Below are 22923 nucleotides of genomic sequence, written 5' to 3' on the forward strand. Positions count from 1 at the left end.
TGTCAGGGATGGATTCTATCTCACAGAGTGAGACCCAGGTGTGTTTGGTTACTCCCATAACATTTGTGCCACTACTGCCCAGAACATTGCAGGCGGGTTGCTGTAGTAGTTCACAGGGTTTGTAACTGGGTGATATTAATGACTGCTTTTCTCCTCCACTATCTTAAAGATTACCTTCTAGGACCATGAAGGGTATAGGGTATAGGGTATAGCTTCTTGTTAGGCACCATCAGTTTCTTCTGAAATTAAACTTTTTCATTAAAAATGTTTTTAAAGTGCAATGAGGGGGGGGGGGTGTATAGCTTGGTGATAGCACACATTCCTAGCTGGCATAAGCAAGACCCTGGCTTCAATTACTAACACTGACCAGAAAAAACATTCCCTTGGGCCATTCATTTGTTCTTTAAATCCCCAAAATAAGAATACTGGTTCTATTCTTGTCCCCCAGGCAGGGTAGCAAAAACTGATAGACTTGGCTGTCTAGATATCTGTATATACATCTTAATTTATATTCTACCCAAGACCTACAGAAGCTAGCTAAGACATATGAGTCGTTTAAACGTCACCTTAAGTTTCTCAGGCAACCCACAAGCTGTCTGTCTCCACATCACCCCAGTTTGCTGTCCTATGTTCCATGGAGACTTTTTCCCCCTTTTCTGCAGGGGGCTTGCGGGGCACATTTCTGTCACTTCATCTTCAGCTCGTGCTACTGGAGGCCCTTGATATGTGGGTGCTGTTCTGTGTAGGAAGTCGTAGTCACGGAATTCCCCACTAAGGGGTTCTCCCGAGTGACTTTCCGAGTGTGACTTGAGCTTGTGTCATGTTCTTAATTCGCATCTGGTTTTTGTTTGAATCGCAGTCCGGGCCTTGCTTGCCTCTGGGGTTTTGCTCTGGATGTCTTGTCGCATCCAGAATTAAGATGCTGGACTCTCAGGGATACCAGAGACTGCAGATACAGACAATGATGAGTGCTGTCCATGACAGAGTTCTGTGGCAGCCAGTGGGAATCAAAAAGACAGGGACGTTTGTCCAGCATCAGGGTCATTGGAGCTCACCAAGGCAGCCCTTGGACCAAATCAGGAGGAGCAAAAGTGTAGGTGACCTTTGACCTAGAGAAGAGGTGCTCCAAGCAGAAGATCCCACTCAGTCAGACAGAGCTCCAGAGGCTTCCGGCTGTCTGGAAAGCTGATGCAGGTGCAGGACGGTCAAGGCTGCAGTGAGGTGATTTCTCCAAGGAAAGGGGAGACCTTGCACATGGGTAGGGGAGCCCGGAGTGCCTGGCTTGAGACTTAGAGGCAGAGCTATCAGGATTTTTGAAGCATGCTACTGGATGATCTTGCTCTCCCTTGGGAGCCTGAAGGGAGCCCAAAGGCAAAGAATGGTCTTGGTGAGGAGAGGTCACGTGAGGAAAGGGGACGGTAACCCTTTCAGATGAGCAATCTTGAGCCCCTAGGTTAGGCACTGATGGTGGTTGGTCCCAGAACAGTACCTAGCAAAACAGGAAATGCTTGCAGGCAAGCACAATGTGGAGGTCTAGAAATCATGACTACCTCGGAAGTATCCCACCTGTACCTGTCAAGTCATCCGTATTACTACTTCTCTCCAGCTTGACTCATAAGCCAGGATTGGCTGCCTCGGAGGGGTGAGCTCCTGGTCCCTGGAGCTAGGAGGTGGTCCTGACCCAGGGACCTAGAGGAGTTTAGAAAATGCTTTGGCTTCACTGACCATAAAGCTGCAGAGTTTCAGGCTCTTCCATCTCCACCTGGCTGTGGCCAAGCCTTCTGGCTTTCTCCCTTTTGCCTCCCTTGTTACTTAATACCGTAACATTCCCTACCTACCTATCTACTCTTGGCCATGCACACTCTTATGATGGAATTGCCCCAATCAGGCCCTCAGCTGTTCTACTCAATGACTGCTCAAGTTCAAGTTAGGAGGCGCACGTGAATGCTGCCCCATTACTTCCTGGCCTCTTCCTTTCAGGTATCTCTTGTTACTGGACCAAAGATGTCTGCTGCTCTGGGCACTCTTTGGAGGCAGATGTTTGGTGTGCAAGAGTGCTTTGGGGGTGTTCTAGTGAGGCATATTCTGTTCTAAGTCCAACAAGTCTTAGAGATGAATGAATAACACAAGCTATCCCCCTCCACCCATCTAGAAACAGAAGACATAACTGTTGGGAGAGCAGAGGAAGGGACTGGGTGATTCTAGGCTGTTGGAGAATGTGCCAGTTCACACAAGCATTGGAAGACTTGCATGATAGTAATTACTAAAAGCTGACATTCACCGTTCTGGGGCTCCAGTGAAATATCACCATGTGTCTGTCAAAAGATGTGTATGAGCATACGCCTAGCCTCTGTAGCCATCATACACCAGACACAGAAGTAAACGTGTATCGGCGGGAGCGGAGGACATCAATGGTAGTATATTCATACAAAGGAATGCTACTACTGGGCAGTACTTAAGGAACTAAAGCACACACAACACAGGCAACTTAGTGACTGCTTGAAGCCAGAAGGAACCTAGGTTGCACAGTTCCAGCTATTGGAGTATAGTTGACCAGAATAGAAACCACTGAGCCCTCGGGCTGAGGATGTGGGATTGACTAGGCGAGGACACAAAAGAACCTTCTAGGGTGCAGGAAATATTCTCCAGTTAGTTGCAGGTGGTGATTACAAAGGTGACGGTCTAGGTAAATAAGCCATCAGTCATACACTTAGGTGAGTGTACTCTGGGTATGTGATTCTGCCACAGAAAAGTCGCAGGAAGAAAAGCAGTTTATCAGAAAAAGGGCTTCTGAGACTCTAATTAGCCCCTTTAAGTTCCACTGTAGCCTTTTCAGTAGAGACAGGGAAGGCCACATGGTTGCCGATTTCTTCAGAATCCCAGAGGATTCTAATTTATGGATCAAGAGGCTCAGGGCAAAGCTAGCCACAGCTGCATGCCAAGCAAGCCAGCTGTTTGTCTGGATCTGGTGGGCTCTGTGGAGTGGACTCCTTTCTCAACTGTGGGATGGTGAGGACTCTACAGAGGGCAGCGCTGGTGACCCCCACCCCCACCCCCCAGCAGCAACCTGGCCTCGCTCTTTTCCCTCCTTCCTGGAACCTGCCTTCCCCAGACGCTGTTTCCAGCACTTAAGGCTGAGAGCTAAGCCATTCCTCCACTCCAGGAAAATATTTGCTCAGGGACTTGGCACCCGCAGAAGAGGAAATAAAAGCCACTTTGGAGTTGAGCAGGCGGCCTGCTGCAGGCTGCTTTGTCTGCCCTTCCAGACTGCCTCGGCACTGGTTGTGTCTAGGACAGGGAAAACGAATGCACCTCGCAAAGGGGCCAGTGCTAGGAATGACCTGGGTGTCAGCTCTTCATTTAGTGTTCAGTCACCAGCCAGCTCCTCCAACCAAGGTTGACAAAGCCTCCTCCATGCCAGGCTGGGTGTTGCTCTTGGCCTTGCTTTCCAAGCTGGGATAAGGGAGTGAGAGAGGTCAGTGAGAAGTCATGACATCATAGGAAGAACATGGTAGCCATGAGAAAGATGCTGGGAACCAGCAGGGTGACTTTGTCCATGGAGGCAAGCATGAGCTCTACCCAGAGTCAGGCTATGGAAAGAGGATGGTGAGTGCAGGGGACAGCAAAGGCCCTGGGCCAACAATGTCCAAGAGGCTTAGGAAGTTGATGGAATCAACTAAATTTGAAAGCAGGAGTCTAGGAATGGGAAACTGGAGAAAACGTAGACAGGGAACCTCCCCGAATACCTGTGTGAGAGTGTGAGTGTATGTGGACTTCATCGCCAGGACACAGAAGGTATGTGGTTGTTGCAAAAACACTTACACACATTTGAGTCTTTTTAATATAGAAAGTATAAACAATAAAGCTGGCCGACCGTGGTGTCATGGGCCTGTAATCTCAGTTGCTCCAATAGGTGAGACAGAAGAACTGCACGTTTGAAGCCAGGCCGGGTGAATGAATGAATGAATGAATGAATAAATAAATAAGAGGGAGGAGAGAGATCGCTCAGTGGTACAGTGCTTGCCTAGCATGCACCAATCAAGCCTCAGGTTTAATCAGAGTATGAGGGGGGGAAGAAGAAGAGAAGGGGGAGGGAGGAAGTCAGGAAGGCTAGGGACAGAACTATGCTTACCTGAATCCTACCATCTACAGAGTTCATGATGACAATGTAAAAGTTAAAAATCCTTGTGGGCACATGACTAGAAATCCAGACAGAGCGAGAATGTACAAACCTCAAGCAAACCCTCCCTCCCCACCTGTGGCTCGGCCAAAGGCAACTTCCTTTCAATGGGGCTTCAGGGTACGTTTCCAGGATACTTTTCCATGCACGTTCCTACGAGGGTGTGTCTCTGCGCTTATAACTTGCACAAATGGCTGGCTCTCTCCATGGGAGATGTGAGTGGTTTACTTTAGCAAGCCAGCACCTGCAGACAGCTCCACCCTATTCTCAATATGGCTATGGAGTCCACTCAGTGATGCCAAAGGGCTGAAACTGCCCCAGCTCTTTCTCCTGGTGGATGCTGGGTGGCAGGCAGATACTGTTGTCCTTAGGTGTACTGTGTACAGCCTCCTGAACTCCCATGAATACACGTACTTACCGAGCCCTTCCAGCCAGGGATCCTGGACAGACTCACAGGGATGTTCTTCACACTCGCCTTCTTGGAACGGGGATCAGTATCTCACACTAGTCACTGCACCAGACTGCAACAAGAGTCTCAGACTCACCTCCCTAGCTTAGCAAATGGGCCTGTTTGCTTTATGTGGGGGTGCGGATGACATCACGGTTCTTTTCATTCAAATTTGTGTAATTGCAAATGAAGTGAGGAATCTTGACACACTTTTCACCATTTATGTTTCTGTGTGCGTGTGCATGTGTGTGTGTGCATGCATTTTATATATATATGTTCAAATGTATGTGGGTCAAGGTAATACTTGTACACATGTGTGTGGAGGTTCAGAGGGTGACATGAGATGCCATTCTTGATCACTATCAAATATGTATGTATGTGTGTTTATGTATGTATGTATGTATGTATATATACATATGTGTATGTGTGTATATGTATGTATGTGCGTATGTATATATGTGTGTGTATGTATGTGTCTATATATGTGTATATGTGTATGTATGTATGTGTGTATATCTCTGTGTGTATTATGTATGTGTGTATATGTGTGTGTGTATGTGTGTGTGTGTGTGTATACAACTTACATTTTGAGGCAGGATCTCTCATTAGAACCCAGAACCCACTGATTTGTCTAGTTTATCTAGCAGCTTGATCCAGTGATTGACCATCTCTGTGTCCCCATTAAACAGGTGGGCCTGTCGTGAGGATCCACATTCAGATCCTCAAGCTTGTAAGGCGAGTGCTTTACCCACTGGGCCAGCCATCTTTGCAGCTCCTGCATTTCCTTTTCCTATTCTTTCTGCCTACCCCCCAAGCCCCACGTAATATCATTTTTCATGTTTGGGGCTCATTTTGTCATTCCCTTTTCTTTGCAGTGTGGATGGGTCCTGGGTCCTTGAACACCAAGTTATTGGAGCGATTAGCATGTGGAATCTTGGTCTTCTGGCAGCCCCACTGCTACGGTGCTAGGGGACTTGGGGGCTGGCTGGTTTGGAAAACCTACTTGGGATTCTGGAGAGAGACGAATGACTTGGAGAAACCAGTGGCCACAGTGAAGGTTCTGTGAAAGGCTTTAGAAGCTGTTCTTGAAAGCATCCAGGGAGAGCTGACTGACTAGTGGACTGAGGGTTTTGGCATAAGAGTCCAGAGTTCCTTCGGCACTGTTGCCTACTACCCCACACTGGTAAGTCCAGTGACTGACACGCCCGGACGAGGGTCCTAGCTGCAAGTCAGCCAGCCAGCTAACCACAGGCCTGGTTATCCATTCTCTCCTCTGACTGTGTGGGGAATGACAGAGCAACAAAAAAGGAGACAGTTCCCAGGTCCCTCCCTACTTTAAATATTATGGTTCCCTAAGCCATGTAAACAGTTCAGAAACTCCAGTATTTCAACACATAGTAAGTAATTCACTGACCCACATATGTCTCCTTGGAGTTGAGCCATTAAATTCCCAAAAGGGAAATAGTGGTCCCTTTGAGCTCAGTGCACTGAGTTGGAGGTGGGGCAGATGAGGAGAGCCATAGATTCCTACTGGTTTTGGCTTCTGGCTCCAGCCTTTCTCTGTGTAGACTCCAGGACTTGGCCTATAGGAAACACTTAAAAATTACCCCACAAGGTGAAATTCTTCTTTTTTTAATTTAATTTATTTTTGTAATTTCCTCTTGTTTTTGGTTAAACTTCCTTTATAGTTTGTATTTATGGGATAAGGACGGACGAAGGGAAGAAGACCGACTTGGGCTATAGCTCTGTGGTAAGGTGCTCACTTCATGTGCCTGAGGCCCTAAGTTTCATCCTAGCATTGCCAAGAATAAAAACATGGGAAAAGAGACAGAAAGGAGATATCAATTTTCCCTTTTGTAAAACATATAAAGTATGTTTGGGACCATGGTGGCTCACATGTTTAGTCCCAGCATTCAGAGGTGGAGGCAACTGGATCTCTGTGTTTGAGGCCAGCCTGCTCTATGTACTGAGACCCTGGCTCAAATAATGAGAGTATATAACGTATATTTTATGGACAGTAAAATTGCCCTTGCTGCATACTTTTTTAAAATCAATGTGCACATCTTATGTGTCGATGGTTTGATGTAGACCTATTGTGTTCGCCAAACATCTTCGTGTTCTTGATGGTCAATTTTCTCCCCCCTCTGATCTGTCTGTACCCATAGTTTTGACATGGGTTTCTAGACATCTTATGGGAGAAATTATTTAGGATGAGTTGTCTGAGTCTAGCCTCCCTGGCTGGTGTCTGGCTCTGGTAATGGAGGCATCCTGTTCACTAAGAGGACACCTTTCCCCATCAGAAGAGCTATATTTTAGCTTACTCATTCCTTTATCCCTGCAAAGCCCCACAGCGAAATGGGGCAGACCGTGTTCAGGATACCCAGCTTAAGGCATGGATGCATTGAAATCTGCACATTGACAGGAGCCACTCAGGGTACTTACTGAGTTTGCATCAGGGATGGGGACATGGCAGAGGATGGGACTGGATGGACACCAGGGGCCAAGAATGGGGGTACAGAGAGATGGTGCTAAAACTCCTGTTGACTTGTGAGAGCCGATTGTGTGCCTGAGTTTTGAAACTTACCTTGGTGGTTCAAAACTGACCATGGTGGTAATATTTACACCACAGAAATAGACAAGAGCTACAGATCAAAGGTTGTTGTTGTTTTTTGTTTTTTAAAGGAAGACTGGCAGTCTCCAGTGAATCTTAAATGAGGGCAAGGGATAATGAGCTTTGTTTCTTAAAGGGATGTTCTGGTCTGGCGCAGCAGAAAGACAGGGGAAGGAAGGGACTTGGATGACCTATCAAGAAGGTGCAAGGGCAGAGGGCGGGGTGGGGGGAAAGGACAGACTTCTGCATGGTAACCTAACTCCTGCTGTGTGGGGGCTCAGCTTGGGGGTGGGGCACAGGATTAGGCCCTCTCTCAGCCTTCCTTGGCTGGAGCCTGAGAATCTGCAATAAAACTCTTAATGAGAAACACCTGGGCTCTGCCCCCTAGCCAGGCCCTGGGATGGGAAGGGAATGAGGGGGCTGAAACGGAGGGTGGAGAGCGACCAGTTCTCACTCCATCCACGCACTCCCTTATGTGTCAACTCTCATCTCTCCCAGCTCTCTGCTCCTGGTCTTGGGTGGGAATGAGGAATGAAGGAAAGGATTAAGAGACACAGTGTAGAACAGCTTAAAGGGGTTGTTATGGGGCAGCTTGGGCCACTGCACCTTATGTACATGTGGCCAGATTGTGTATGCTTTTGATCCAGGTCGCAGTGTCAGAACCACACAGCAAGGTTAGGTCTTAGGCTCCTCCAGTCTCCTCCACAGATCCCCCCCCCCCGTCCTCTGTCTGTCTCTCTCTCCATCTCTCTCTCTGCCTCTCTGTCTCTGTCTCTGTGTGTGTGTGTGTGTGTGTGTGTGCGCGCACACACACACACACACACACACGCACAAGCGTGTTTTCAGGATAACTTGTAAGAATGTAGAAGGGTTGACAGCTGGTGTCCTCTCCTGTCCCTTCTGCCCAGAATACATCAGAGAAGGAGCCACTGAGATCCCTCAGGAACACTTGGCTGATTCCAGAGCCCACTGGGGTTTGGCTTAGTCTAGTCCAGGCCTTCAGCTCAGGACTGGCCCATGGGCCTTTAGACTCTGGAAGGCTCTATATTACTGGCCCTCTGTTCTGTCTTCTGGAGGGATATTCAACAGTGAAGAGTCTAGCTGGCCCAAAAGCAGTCTAGGACCTCAGGGACCTGTGGTCACTACTGTGGCAGTGGACAAATGGGCTTTTGAACTGAGTCTTTTTGTTTTGTTTTATTTTCGAAGACAGGGTTTCCCTGTGTTACCCCGGTGTCCTGGTACTTGCTCTGTGTAGACCAGGCTGTCCTTGAACCCAGAGATCTGACTGCCTCTGCTTCCTGAGTGGTGGCATTAAAGGAGTACACTATCACCACCCAGCCTGAACTGACTTTTGACTGGTAGTTGGACACCTTCTGAGCATCCAGATTCTATCCAGGGACAGGTGATTCCCAACGATAGTTACAGGGTCTGTAGAAGCATGCAATCTCTCTGTGAACATTGGAACCAGCATTCCTTTTGGGTCCATGGAACTTTGCAGGCACAAGGTCTTCCTGTGACCAGGAAAGGCCATTCCTTCAAGCAGCCAGTGCAGCAACCAATCACATAGTCAGACACACAGTAGCACAAGTGTGTCTCCAGGAGCCACAAGAAAGGGCTCCTTTTATACAAAGCAGTCCCTGCTCATATGCCTTCACTGCCCTTCCCCCACCCATGGACCACCCTCTCCCCCATTCCCAGTTAATAAACACCCCTTAAAAGGATGTTCAGGGCTTTGAGGGATAGGATGGGTGTGGTAAAAACTAAAACCCACAAGCTTCAAGGGTCCTGAGCGGCATAGCCCCCTGCTGTCAACACTGCCACCGGCAGCTTCTAGCAAGGGCAGCCCTTGGAACCTTCTGGACACCATGTGGGGACAGAGGCCCAGGCATCTGGAGATGAAAGACACAGGGCCAGCTGCAGCCCCAGCCACCACCCAGGAGGCAGCAGAGTCAATCTTCCTAGGGTTTTCTTCCAGGGCCATGTGGTCCCAGCCCACAGCTCCTGCCCTGCAATAGACACATGGCTCCTGTAACATCCAGAGATAGTCCTTAGGAGAGGAATTGACCCTTGCTCCTTGGGCTATAAATGGACATGAATATTCATAGAGATGGCAGAATGGGTCTCGAGAACCCATCCATGCTAAGAGTCTACAAATCTAAGGCTGCACCATGGCAGGAGTCTTCTCTGAGGCAACAGAGACTCCCCACCCTCCACCCTTCATGTTTGTGGTCACTACATGAAGCCACTCTTCCCTTTGCACCCATGCCTGACTCATCAGCAGTTGGCTTGTGTGGGGAGAGGAACAGCAAGCTGTGACTGGAAGCAGTTGAGAGCGTCTTTAGTGGGTAACTGGCTAACTATAGGTCATACACTTGCTCTAGAAGCTGAGTGGGTGCTGACAAGCCCACATAAGCTGAGCCCTAGGCAGGAGGTCTGAGGGATCCCACCTTGGCTGGCTCTCTGATGCCCTAAGCTATGAGAGCTAAAGCAGGGTTGAGGGGCTGAGTCCCTCCCTAGCAGCAACTGGATGTTCAGTCCTAGCTTCCCTCTGAGATAGGACCCCTTACCCTTAGAGATGCCATCATCCTTCTAGAAAGACATAGAAGGCCTCAGGGCCTGGCCATTGTAAGCTGAACTTGGCATCTTCATGGAGGAGCTGGTCTAGAGAGATGGGCAAGATGCCCCGTCACCCCCAAGTGAAAGACTGCAAAGCTGAAGGCATCAAATATGGAATGTGGGCAGAGGGTGAGCTGAGGAGATGGTAGGGTTCCTATGAGAACGACTCTGGATGGAGCTGGCTGTACTGACTAAATTAGCCACAGCATGGCCACAGCAGCCAACCTCGCCGTGGAGTACCTGTGGGCTCTGTGAGTCAGGCTCCATGTTGGGAAGCTCATGCAGACCTCTAGTTCCCATCTGGCTCTGCCACCTTCCCCTCCCTCCCTCCCTGCTGTAGGGCTACTTCCTGTGAGGGTTACTCAGGCTGCCAAGGCCTCCAGCATTTTGGAGAGACGACTAGCTTAGTCTTCTCAATGCTGCCTTCATCCTGTGTAGGAGAGATTCTTCTCTTACAGCTTTGTGTAGGATAAGGGTACTAGCCTCCTGCGGAGCCCCTAGAAACACCCCCACCCCCATGGCTTCTCCCATCTCTTGTCTTTGTCTCTCCTGCAGTGACTACCCTCTGCTTTTCTGGTTCCTTTCTCATCAGCTGCCCTCTGTTTTCAAGCCTGTCAGCCTTCAAAGGGAAGGTGTTCAGGAAGAGGTTCTCACTGAGCTGGATCCTGGAGTGCTAGGAGGACCAGTGGACGCTTTAGACATTTCTAAGGAAAGGACAACTGAAAGCAGCTTGTCCTTCCTCACCTTCTTTGCCCTCCACTTCGACCTCCATATATTTTTAGATTCTCCCTCAACAAGAGTATGATATGTGTCTTTTGCTGCATGCCCTCCCCTTCCTCAGATTGGAGTGGGGCCTGTATTGTTTGTTTCCTCCAGGATTGGAATATCCTACCTTCCAGGGAAGCTCCTTAAACAGGAAGGTAAACAACTCAAAGGATCTTCAGGAAGTCCCTGAAACCTATCAGATTCACTAGCCCCCTGTCTCCAGAATAAATAATAAAAGGCAAGAAGAGTCCCTCTGGAGAAGAGCAGAGGCTAGCTGCAAATAATTTTCTCAGATAACCCAGCTAAGCTACCGGGAAGAGGTTTAGGCCAACTGAGGCACCTGGACAGGACACTGTGCAATCTGTTGAGCTGCCTGCAGGCTGTGCCGTGTGCTCCAGAATTCCAGGTTTGTGAGCTGTCGCCTATGCTGGGGTGGGCATTGGTGATTCAGCTGTCTTTGAGTCATTTCTGCTCCTGGAAGCAACCCCTCACCTATATTCCTGTATGTTACCCCAAGAGCACTCATGGGTCACCAAGTGGGACTTTGGTGGTATCAGTACTTTGGTCTGTCATGGGTGCCCTATCTGGAGTGAGTTGATATATGTTGTGTCTCCCTAGGACAAGTTTTGTCACACAGTAGCCTGATTGGGAGGAGGTAAAGCCACACTGGAGGGTTTTGTCTGCCTGATTAGTCCCCAGGTCAAGGTAGCTGCCTGGTGACTCAACCATTAGAACCCCAGGGAGAAGCAAATATATGCACAAGAGAAATTGCCAGGGCCCCTTCATAGCGCCATCAATCCTCAACAAGAGTATGACAGCTGTCTTTTGCTGCAATTCCCCTCCCCCCCCCTTCCTCAGGTTGTCCCTGGAGGTCCTGGTAGTATGGATGCTCTTCCCTGAGCTGGGCTGTCATAGGACTTCTGGGAATTACAGTGAGTGGCCAGTGCCTACAGCAGGGGCTTTTATCACATGCACTTAATAGCAGAAGTGCTGGTTGGCCCCAACCTGTGACAGTTATACCGAAAGGCCCTATCCTGAGACTGACGACTTCCTGGAAATAGGTTCAATGAAGGGATTGTGACACGGAACATTTGATGTGACCTGAGAACTTCCTGTTCAGATGACCCCTTGACCTCCTTCTTAAAAGTGTTCCGGGTATGGCTAGATGACCGTAAGTCAGGCTTGTCTGAGCAGAGTTACCCACACAGGTCTAGCTCACCCTGGGCCCTGGGATACAGGACTCCAATTTTCCTAGCCTCTTGGAACTGCAGCAGTGTGTGAAGCTGCCTGATGACCTGAGGGAAGTTACTGGAGAATCCCAACAGGAAGCAGATCTTCCCGGCAAAGGCTTCTGCGCCCAATCTCCCTCAGGGAACTGGGAAAACAGAAACTCTAAAGGGCCTCCAACTGGAGCTGCTCTGGTATCCTGCACAGGGTTGGGTGGGTCCTAGAAGGTTTCTCAGGCCTTTACCATCACTCTCCTGAATAAATGATGCTATAGCAGATGGGGTGGGCTCAACCCTGGCTCCCCTACCTGTCCCCACAGCAATGAACCTCAAAAATTCTTGATGCTCCCAGTCAACACCATCCTGTCTGCTGGGTTGTCCATACCTTGTGTGACAGAGTCCATGAGGACTTTGCACAACTTTAACTCAGTACTACGCTGGCAGTTCTGGTGTAGTCTGAGCCCTATGCGTGCTGTCTAAAGAATTCATTACCCCACTTCCGTGTTAATGGGGGAATTTTATGATTGGAAGGCCCTACCTGTATATCCTGCCTAGAGTCTTGTGGAAAGGGTAGTAGCAAACATAAAGGTGTATAGATTAGGTCCCATTCTTCAGATGAAGAAGAGAATCTGGGTGATAGTACTTGCTAACTAACATACCCCATGCTCTGCACTGAGGGCTGTGAGAAGGAGATGCCTTGCTCTCTATTAGATCCGGGAAGAAGAAAGGCCTTCCTGGGATTTTTAAAATATAATTATTTTTATTTCATGTGTATGAGTGTTTTGCCTGCATATATGTCTGTGTACCATTTGCATGCCCGAGGTTCATGGAAGCTAGAAGAAGGCATTAGATCCCCTAGAACAAGAGCTATCAACAGTTGTCAGTTGCAATATGGGTGCTGGGAACTGATGTTCGGTCCTCTCCAAGAGCAGCAAGTCCAAGTGGTTTTTTAACCACTAAGCCCTCTCTCCAGCTTTCTTTCTGAGTTTCTCAAGGCCCTGGTATTACCTGTGGTCTTCACAGGTCCAAGGAGTTTCTTTCGCCTTAGTTCTTTTTATTTTGCCCTACTAGGGATAAAGTTCATACTCTGCTCTTCTTAAAGGCATGCTCACTGGACCTGGCCAACCTGTGGGTCGGCTTGAGTCCCCTGAGGCATTTGGTATCTGCCTGTGAAGTAAAAGGCTGGATCAGGCTTTTATTAGCCAGACAGTTGTGGATACCAGCCCCATAGACTGGGCCTAGAGGGGGCAGGGTGATGGCTGAAGGCTAGTCAACCTCTCAAGAGATGTGGTAATCCTCTTGGGCCAACAGAGAAACACACTGTACAAACTACTGCAGAGAATGTTAGATAAGCCACTAAGGACACACCTGGCTTATCACCTCTGTGGACAACAGCATGGTGGGTGAGAAAGAGCAGAGGGCCTTGGAAGTAGGTCCCAGGATAGGGTAACACATGGCTGTGGTCAGAGCCAAGAAGGGGCAGAGTGAAGTATGTTTGATTTCCTGGGAGAAGGCGAAATGAATAGTGACTCAGTTGAGAACTAGCCAGTTGAGTGTTTGTTTTTGGAAGAACAATGTCATCAGGAGGCAATGCAATTATGAAGCCTATAAAGAAAGATCTGGGGAGGCCTCATGGATTTAACCCACCAGCCCTGACATATCGTCCACACCCAGGCCACCCTGGGGAAAAGGCTGTGTCTGACCTTTGCCTCTTAACTTTAGGATGGCCCCCTCACAGGAAAACTCGAACAGAACCAAAGGGAAGAGCTTTGCTGGCTGGTGAGAATTTCCCATCCATGTTACTGGCTGGCTGCTTCGGTTTTACGTAGATAACAGTCTCTCTGGGGTTAGAATTTTCCTAAGCCTCTCCTGGAGGTTCCAGGATGCCCTGCCACTCCCAACCAAGCTCACGCACCTGAGTCTTCTCCCTGAATCTGAAATGGAGAGTAAAGGCCAGCGGTCAACTCACTGACCCCTCTGCTTGCATCACTTTTCCTGAAGATGTCAGCATTTATTTACCCTGTATACTGCTCAAATGCTAGACCAAAGAAACCGTTCCAGCAGAGTGAACCAATGGGAGTATCAGGTTAACTTACAGAAACGTGTAAGTTATAGGAGTATGGATAACCCCTGAACAGCTGTATCACCAAAAAGTGCCACACTTCAATATGGGTAATAACCTCAAGGCAGTGCATTGATGGCTCTAGGTCTGTTCCACGTTGCCTTTTGTATGCTGAGATCTAGTCCTTGCATTCTCTGAAGTCTTTATCATGAAGGGATACTGAACCTTGCCAAAAGCCTTGCATCCGCTGAGATGATCATATGGGTTCTGTCCTTGAGTGACAGTCTCCCGTCACACTTGAGCCCAGACAGAGCTGTTTAGGTAATGACTCTCCCCTGCCTTTTTTTTTTCCTTTTGTGCATGTGGTCTACTTTGCAGCATTGGACTGCAGTCTGCTATATGTTAATTGTATATGTCTCAGGCAAATGTTCCTACATTTCCCCCTGTCTCTAAAATGCCTGTCATGAAGTAATCTGCTTCATACGCTTCCTGTGAAGGTCATGTGACTAAATAAACACATACACTCAAGTTTAGACTAGGTTGCCTTTAAGAACTTATGCCACGATGGCTCACATAGGCTTCTAGTATACACGGTAGCAGGCATGTTCAATTCCCTCCAACCCAGGGCACAGCCCAGTAAGGCACTGAATGGAAGAGAAAGAGGCTGCAGGAGGCACAGGTGAAGAGGGAGGGTATCCTTTGGGGAGAGGTAGCAAGAAGGTTGGGTCCCTCAAGTCTGGGTTGCAGGAAAGTAAACAGCAAACAGTGTCCCAAATATTTTCCAGAACTTGGGGCTCCCAAGGCTGGGCTGATAAATCTGAGACAACACGCCGCAGCTTTTTAGACTGGCTTGCCTGTTTTCCTTTTTCTCTTTAATTGTTGAGTAGCCATTGAAGACCTCAGAGGAAATGCCCAGAAGGTCTATATGATCTTTTACCTCATCTTAGACCCTGCATTAGGCCAGTGGGAAGTACCTTTTACTGCTTATTGAAGAAGGGTTATGGAGCAGGAAGAATCCCACAGCCCCTTGTGTAGCATCCCCAACTCTTCCTCCTTCACAGAAAGCTATCATTCACAGTCCCACCCCAACACCAGACTCCCTAGCCTCCAAAGCAGAGAAGCTTGGTCCTGAAATGGGTGCAGTTCATTTAGGACCTTGTGATTCGTTCAACAAACAAGAAGAGGCCCAACCTCCAGGGAGGTGGAGTGGGCAGGTGTGGAGAGGGCAGGAGGCTGTAGGCAGACTTGGCACATATGAGTTGTGAGTTCACCACCTCTGTCCAGCCCCCAGGAGTTGAAGTGATCCCAGGGAAGGGGCCTCAGGAGCTGGGTGTGGGGTGCACATGCCTGGGACATGCACACACTTGTGTTTCCCTGTGATCAGACCTGAGCTGAGACTCATGGGGAAGGCTTGGGGGTGAGGGTGGAGAACAGAGGGGTCAACTGTCCAGCTCGCTACCTGCCAAAGTTCTGAATTGGAAGAGTGGGACCCAGCAGCCCCTCCTTGTTCCAATTCAGTCTTGGGGTTGATGCTCTGTGGCCGAGGCAGTGTCGAAAGTGGTCAGATGACATTGTTTATGGGACATCTCCAGCTAGGCTGAAACCACAGCACAAGAGGCCTGGCAGGAATGTCTAAAGGCTACAGAGGGGTGCTGGCATAGCAGAGACTGGAGTTGTCACACCTAGATTGACTGTCTTTTCTCCCTCTTGGGACTGATTGCCCAGCTTCTAGGAGCCTCCTGGCCCTGTTCTATTGAGTCCCTGGAGCCAGGCAGGCGGGTGTGGCAGCCATTGTGTAAGGGTGAGCTCACCCCCTGTTCCGTCCCAGCCTGCACCAGCCTGCCCGCTGCTGGTTAATCATTGTTCAGACACCTTGGCTGGCATGCAGGCTGCAGAGAAAGACATGACAGGGCAGGGTTGCCCCTGCCAGGCCTCAGCAAAGCTTTCCCACCCAGCAGGCCTGAGTGGGGCTGTTCCCCTGGACCCCACAGAGGACACTGCAGTGGAACTGAGACTGCTTCTCTTATTTCCTTAGTAGACCTTAGGTAAATAATTCTGATTGGATTCAAGAACATGTCTCTCGAATTTCCTCTGATGCAATAAACTCAATGTAATTTAGTGGCATAGCTGGGACAGACAGCAATGCCCAAAGATCTTAAGTCCCAGCTCTCCCATATACTAGGTGACCTTAGTCAGGCTTAATAGTCTCTCTTGCCATGGTTTCCTGGGCTATGAAAAGGTGCTATTAATGGTGATGCTGCTGTCCTCGAAGGACTGTTGTGAAGGTTAGGACAGTCATAAAGTGCCTATTGTGCCAAGAACTAGAAAGCCCATGAAATCTAAAACATTCATCACTGCACACAGCTAGTTCTCCAAAGTGAGATGAGTGGCCACCAGGGGTGGGCTGGCCTGTTTGTATGCACTGTCTAAGCACATTTCAATGTCCTCTTGTGAACTGGATACAGCTCTCCCCAGTTCTCTGGATGAGAACACTCAGATTCCAAGGTATGGGGCAGGTGTGAGCTTGAAGCGCCTGCCCAGGGTCACTTAGTATAAGCCACAAAGGTGAATTTTAACCCTACGTGCGTCTGTGCTCGAATCTCATCTCACTATCACCCAGCATTGCCAGGTTTACAGATCAAAGATGCAAATCTGGACTTGTCCAGCAATTAAATTCTTCCCACACTCATGGGCATTCTCTCAGCCCGTGTGGGGGTGGAGTGAGGGGTTCTAGGCTCAGTCCGTGAGAAAGACAAGGAACTAAGAAGGCTTCATTCACTCCCTGGGCCTAAAGAACTCCAGCCCCCTGCCCATGAAGAGACAGGAAGGACCTAACACAGGCCTGCAAGATACCCAGTGCTGCTGCAGCTGAGACCCACAATTATTGCAACATTTCTTCATTCATCATAGTTAAGTGGAAGGTGAGTGATTATCTAGAGATTATGGGAGACCTGGAATCTTTTCTCTCACCTCAAGCTCCCCCAGGATGCTGCTATTAGCTGAGATATGGTTGGATAGCACTTAAGGACATCCCTTTGCAAACCAAAGCAGTGGGGCACTTGTTTCTCAGGAAGTATTATAGCCATCCAGAAGTTCCTTGGTCTAATTCAGAGGTGTGCTTTAAAGGACAGGCTTGGGACCCAGATGGCTTGTCCTTGGGACAGTGGGGATTCTGGGTCCCCTGTCCTCAGGAGCCAGCACATAATTGAAATGGGAACTTCAGGGGAGAAATTTCAGGCCTTTCTCAGGGGTCTATGAATGTGTACATATATGTGCATGTGTGTGCAGGTAGGTATAAATATGCCTCTCTCTCTCTCTCTCTCTCTCTCTCTCTCTCTCTCTCTCTGTGTGTGTGTGTGTGTGTGTGTGTGTGTGTGTGTGTGTGTGTGTGTGTGTTTGTGTGTGCGTGTGCGTACGTGCTGGGCAGCAATGGTTCTCTTCAGAATGGGAAAATGGGAAAGCTACTTAAAGTCATCCCACAGAGCTTCTGCAACCTCTTCGTGACTCTCCCCACTCCCCTGGTGTGGTGGCATTCTTCCTGTGGTATGCTCCTGCCCTAACTCTGGTTCACAGTGACCCTCTCATCCTCCACCCACGTGTGCTCCCAGAACACACTCCGAGATTCACAGGCTCCTGAGATATTGGTGCATGAAAATAAGGCTTCACATGATCTTCCTGGCCTCTCCACCCACTCATTGTCTATCCTCCTGTTCCTAAACAAATGACCATGGCCTGTGATTGGGAAGTCCAGTTCTGGGAAGGAGATAATATTGGAAAAATGACGTCATATGCCAGCTGTCTAGGCCACCAGGCCCTTGCTCCTCCTGGCTGTAATAAATACAGCAGAAAAATAAAGACAAGCCAGACTACAGACTCAAGAAAGTGATGTGTCAGTCTTGATCACGGTGAATTGTAGGCCTTGAGGCTCCCCTCAGTGCCCGATAACATATCTTACAGGCCTTGAGCCCAAAGTGACCCTTGGTGGCCATGGTTGAAGCCATGGAGAGAGGTGGATGAGACACACATAAGGGTATTAAGAAAAAGTGTGATACATGATGTTATGCAAGTAAAACATGTGGAAGGTGCTGGAACAGCACCTGAAGGAAGTGAAAAAGTGCCAGTCTCTTCTACTATATCTTGTACACCCATCACCAACATCTCACATCTGCCAACTCATTTGGTTGTTTAACAACACATAATGGAGGTACCTGGGAGCTACGAGAAAAATAAGCAGGTCTTGAAGGAATTGGAAGGTTCTAATCTCATCTTCAATTGCACACAAACACGTATGCTACCTCCAGTATCTTCCTGATCTCAGCAGAGTTGGCCTCTCAACAGTCATGGTGTTCTTAGGTAAACATCACTGTTTCCAAGGATCAAGGAGGAGCCGGGTCTTCTGAGTCTTCAGACATGTTACAGTAAAGCACACTGCAGTCCACATTCTTCTATGTGGTCCTTTCAATAACAAGTGCACACAAGTCCATCATTTTAACCTTCCAGTCAACTTGAGGGCTCCTCTCTGTCCCTAGATATGCCAACAATCACCTTTGTGTGAGTTCAAGCCCTAAGAGATGGTTCTGTGCTCTCAGCAGGACCAACCAACCAACCAACCCTCTAGTTGGGCATGGGGTATGAGGATGTTCAAAAGGGAGACTCGGGGGCCAACTGTGCATAGATTGAGACTCCCTGAGTGTTAGGCAGCCAGGGGAGTCCAGATTCTACTCTTGTCCAAGTACGAGCACAGGTGCTCCATCTTTTCACCCAAACATATTCTTGAACTTCACCAGGGATAAGTTATCTGGAATGTTTTATGGATCTGGGGACTTAGATTCAGATAACTATGTTTGAGATCCTTCAGCTCACTGCTGGAATGTGAATTTAAGCATTGAGCGATCACCCAGAGCACTTAGCTCATACTTGAGCACACCATCACAGGTAGTGAGTGCCACTGGCCGAAAGATCCTCGGCTTCAGCAGGCCAGAGAGTCCTCTGATGTGGGGCTGGCCTAAGCCACGGTGCCTTTTTTTTAGCTTCCTTCCTTAGCAGCTATCCCCGGGCAGAAAAGCTGTACTGTTGCAAACCCAGTGAATCAGAGAGGCCATATTTATTTATTTTGAGACAGAGTCTCACTATGTAGCCCTAGCTACCCTGGAACTTGCTATGTAGACCAGGCTGGCCTTTAATTCACAATGCTCTGCCTCCCAAGAATTGGGGTAAAAGGTGCGCACCACCATGTATGTGTGTGTGTGCGTTATTATATATATAATTATGTATACACTGTATATAGTGTTAGAAAATTTAAGTAAATACAGAGAACAGTGTAATAGATCTCCATTTAGCCACTGGCAAATCTCAACAAGAGCTCACCAACTTCAGTTCATGCCTTCTTCCACCCACCCCTATTGTTATTGGAAAGCAAATCTCAGATAGTTCATTTATATATGTTGAAGTATCTACTTCTAAAAAGTGAAAACTATTTTCTTTTCTTTTCTTTTTTCCTTTTTTCTTTTTTCGAGACAGGGTTTCTCTGTGTAGTCTTGGCTGTCTTGGAACTCACTCTGTAGACCAGGCTGGCCTCGAACTCAGAAATTCGCCTGCCTCTGCCTCCCGAGTGCTGGGATTAAAGGCGTGCACCACCATGCCCGGCTTATATCTATCTTTTCAAGACAGGGCTTCTCTATGTAGTCCTAGCTGTCTTGGAACTCATTTTGTAGACCAACCAGCAGCCAGGCTAGCTTCAAGCTCACAAAGATCTGCCTGCCCCTACCTCCTGAGTACTGGGATTAAAGGCATGGCCCACCACCTCCTTACCAGTGCTAGATATTCTTAAGGATGAAGTAGATATGTGACTTAATAAGATCCATGAAAAACAACAGGAAATGAGATTGTACAAGAAAACCAGAACCCACCTCCCTCAAGAGGCAAGTGTTTTCCTAAGCATTGCCCTGACAAATGCACACCTTTGAAAGGTCTTTTTCCTGATCTGAATCTCTAAAATCTCCCAGAACCTAGATACATAATCCCAACTCAACTGTTTTTCAGGGTCATTGCCATAACTCCGTGTGCCCCTGTCTTCACCTAATGTACCGGCATCCAGGGATGGTTCCACTCAAAGACACTAGGCACCACTTGCTAGTGCTCCTCTCCAGTGCCTCCTTTGTCCTGGAGGGACTAAAGCAATACCTCCTCCCAAATGCTGAGGGTTCACCCAGTCTTAGAGGAATGGTGGGAAGCACAGCAGCAGCCCGCAGCCTGCATCCCACACCATCGGACACAGGCTATCCTCACACATCAGTTTGCTTAAGAGGAGTATAGTACTTCCACTAATGGCTCTCTGAACCGGAAAGAGGCAGAATTTTCATGACCCCCATCCCCACATGTTTTTGAAGCTTAACCAGGGCAGAACCTAGCTCTGAAGAATAACGGCAGGTCCTACTGCTTAAGATGAGGTACGCAGATAACTGGGAACTTCCTCCACACCCTGCAAGGACCTCATCCACAGTTGTCTCAGGTCATATGCTCAGGACAAGGCTGCACACTGACGCTGCTGCGGCTGCTCACCTCCCTCCATTGAGCCTTCTAGACAAACCTTGCCTGGTCTCTGTCAGACCCCATCCTCATTAGGGACTCAGTCTATCTACTCATCATGGAGATCTTGCTTGTCCAGATCCCTCAGTCCAAAGAAATGTCTAGAGCTTGGTCTATTCTTAATTGAGCTTCTGATTGCTCTTTCCTCTTGCTGGCCCTTAGAGTCCTATCCTGCAAAGATACCTTCATTCATTAAATAAGTAACTATTTAAAGCCCACTCTCTTACAGATCTAAGGATTAGAATAGACAATAACACAAACACCACCCTACCCCAGCCCCAGATTTGAAGGATCACACGCTAGAAAACATTGCACCCATTCGGACCACTAATGATGCTTTCATACAGACTTGGCACCGCTGTCTCTCCAAAGTGTTGAGATCTGTATTCAAATTATTTACCTTTCCCCCAAGGGAATAGGGTTGCAGACCAATATGACTCAAGAGAGAGTTCTTAGGGCAATGAGATGGCTTGCCCAATAAAAGTATCTGTCATCAAGCCTAGAGACCTGAGTTCAGTCCCTGGGACTCACATTGTAGGAGAGAACAAACTCGTGCAAGTTATTTTTGTATTCCAGGACTGCACCATTGCATGCACCACAGGAAACATACATACATGCATACATGCATACATACATACACACATACATACATATACATGAATAGCTAAATGAATAAATAAATACAAATTTAAAACAACAAAAAAAGAGAGAGGTCTGCCTTATTATGTTACAAAAGTTTTATTGCCTTGGGTCATTCTTCCTGCTGCTATATTACTTTCTCCTAGAAAAGAGGTTAATTTCAAGGTGATTTGCCTTTCCATTGGAGGGGACTCTCTCTCCTCTCTCTCTCTCTCTCTCTCTCTCTCTCTCTCTCTCTCTCTCTCTCTCTCTCTCTGTCTCTCTGTCTCTCTCTCTCTCTCTGTGTATGTGTATGTATGTATGTATGTATGTATGTATGTATGTATGTATGCCTGTGCAAACAATCTGTTGAATTCTATGAGGATTCTATGTGACTTCTGGTGGGATTCTATCAAGCATCTACTTGGGTTCCATTAAGATAACATAAAGATGCTGTGTTTAACCACAAGGAGTATATACCAGTCTCATAAAGATCCAAAGAGGTTTTCAAGCATGAGGCTCACAGCCTTGGCAAGTGTGTGGATGAGCAAAGAGATTCAGCTGCCCCCGCCCCCGCCCCCGCCCCGCCCCCTGCCCATGCCCTATAAATTATACTGCGTGGTTCTTCCGCTTGCCTCCTTCTGGTGCCCTGCACAGAATCAGTTTAATGAGATGAATTAAATATAAATAAATAAAAGGAAAACCCCAGAGCAAACAGCACATGGTGTGCTTGGCAGAGTGTATCTCTGACATGAAAGGATGTGGGGCTCATCAAAGGTGCCAGAGACAGTCACGAACGAACGAAGTGCCTGCATCAAAAGCTACTTCCGGCACCCCAGCCGCCTATCTTCATTCTTGACTGTTGGGTCCCTATTGTCAAAGCTGTCTTTGGGAGCTCCTGTTTGAGGTGCAAGCAGTCAGGCGTCTTCATAAGTCCTAACCACAGTCACTAGCAGCCTGCAAGAGGCTGGGCTACTCCCACGAGTGCTGGCTCCTGGTCAGCTCTCAGCAGGTTCCTACAAGTGCTGTTCTCCACCCCTGGGTTGCGGAGGACAGCTGCAGACAGGCCTCCGGTCAGGCAGCTGGGAAGAATCAAGTGGGGCGATGGGGTGGGGGGTGGGGTGGGGTGAGGGAAGCAAGCAAGAAGGCCAGCTTTAGTCAGGGTTGGGAGGGAGAAGAAAAGAGATGCCCGACCTGGGGTGGGCAGGACTCCAGAGCTGGAAATCTGACAACCACTGGCCCAATTCCTGCAAGCCAAGGCACTGTCTTCTGGTTTATTTGCCTTCATCCCGGATTCGGTGCCCTTAAGTAGAATTTTCTATGCTGATAGAAATGGGTCTTAACTATATGATATGGTATGCTGGCCCCTCTCCAGCCCCCAGCAATCAAATATGACTAATGAGCACTTAAACAGCCATCATCTCGTACTAAACAACAAATGTGACAATTTGCCAAATTATAGTAAATTTAAATATTACTTGTAAAAAGGGCAACCCCATTGTTTTCTTTTATTCTTTTGAGATAGGGTCTCATGTAGGCTAAGCTGGCTTTAAACGCACCTCGTACCTGAAGGTAGCCTTGAACTTCTGATTCCTCCCCTTCTACCTCCCCAGTGCTGGGATTACAAATATACACTACTCTACCTGCTGTATGCAGTGGTACACATTGAATCCTGGCTTTATGTGCGCTCTAATGCCTGAGCTACATCGTCACCCTGCAGCAACCTTATTGGACAGGGCACTTGGGTGCAGGTGACACTCACTAAACAACCCTTCATAGAGCAGTAAGCTCTGTTCCTATACGGGACAG

Source organism: Mus caroli, unplaced genomic scaffold (genome assembly GCF_978045245.1).
Source record: "Mus caroli unplaced genomic scaffold, Mus_caroli_1 scaffold_14, whole genome shotgun sequence".
Taxonomy (NCBI): Eukaryota; Metazoa; Chordata; class Mammalia; order Rodentia; family Muridae; genus Mus; species Mus caroli.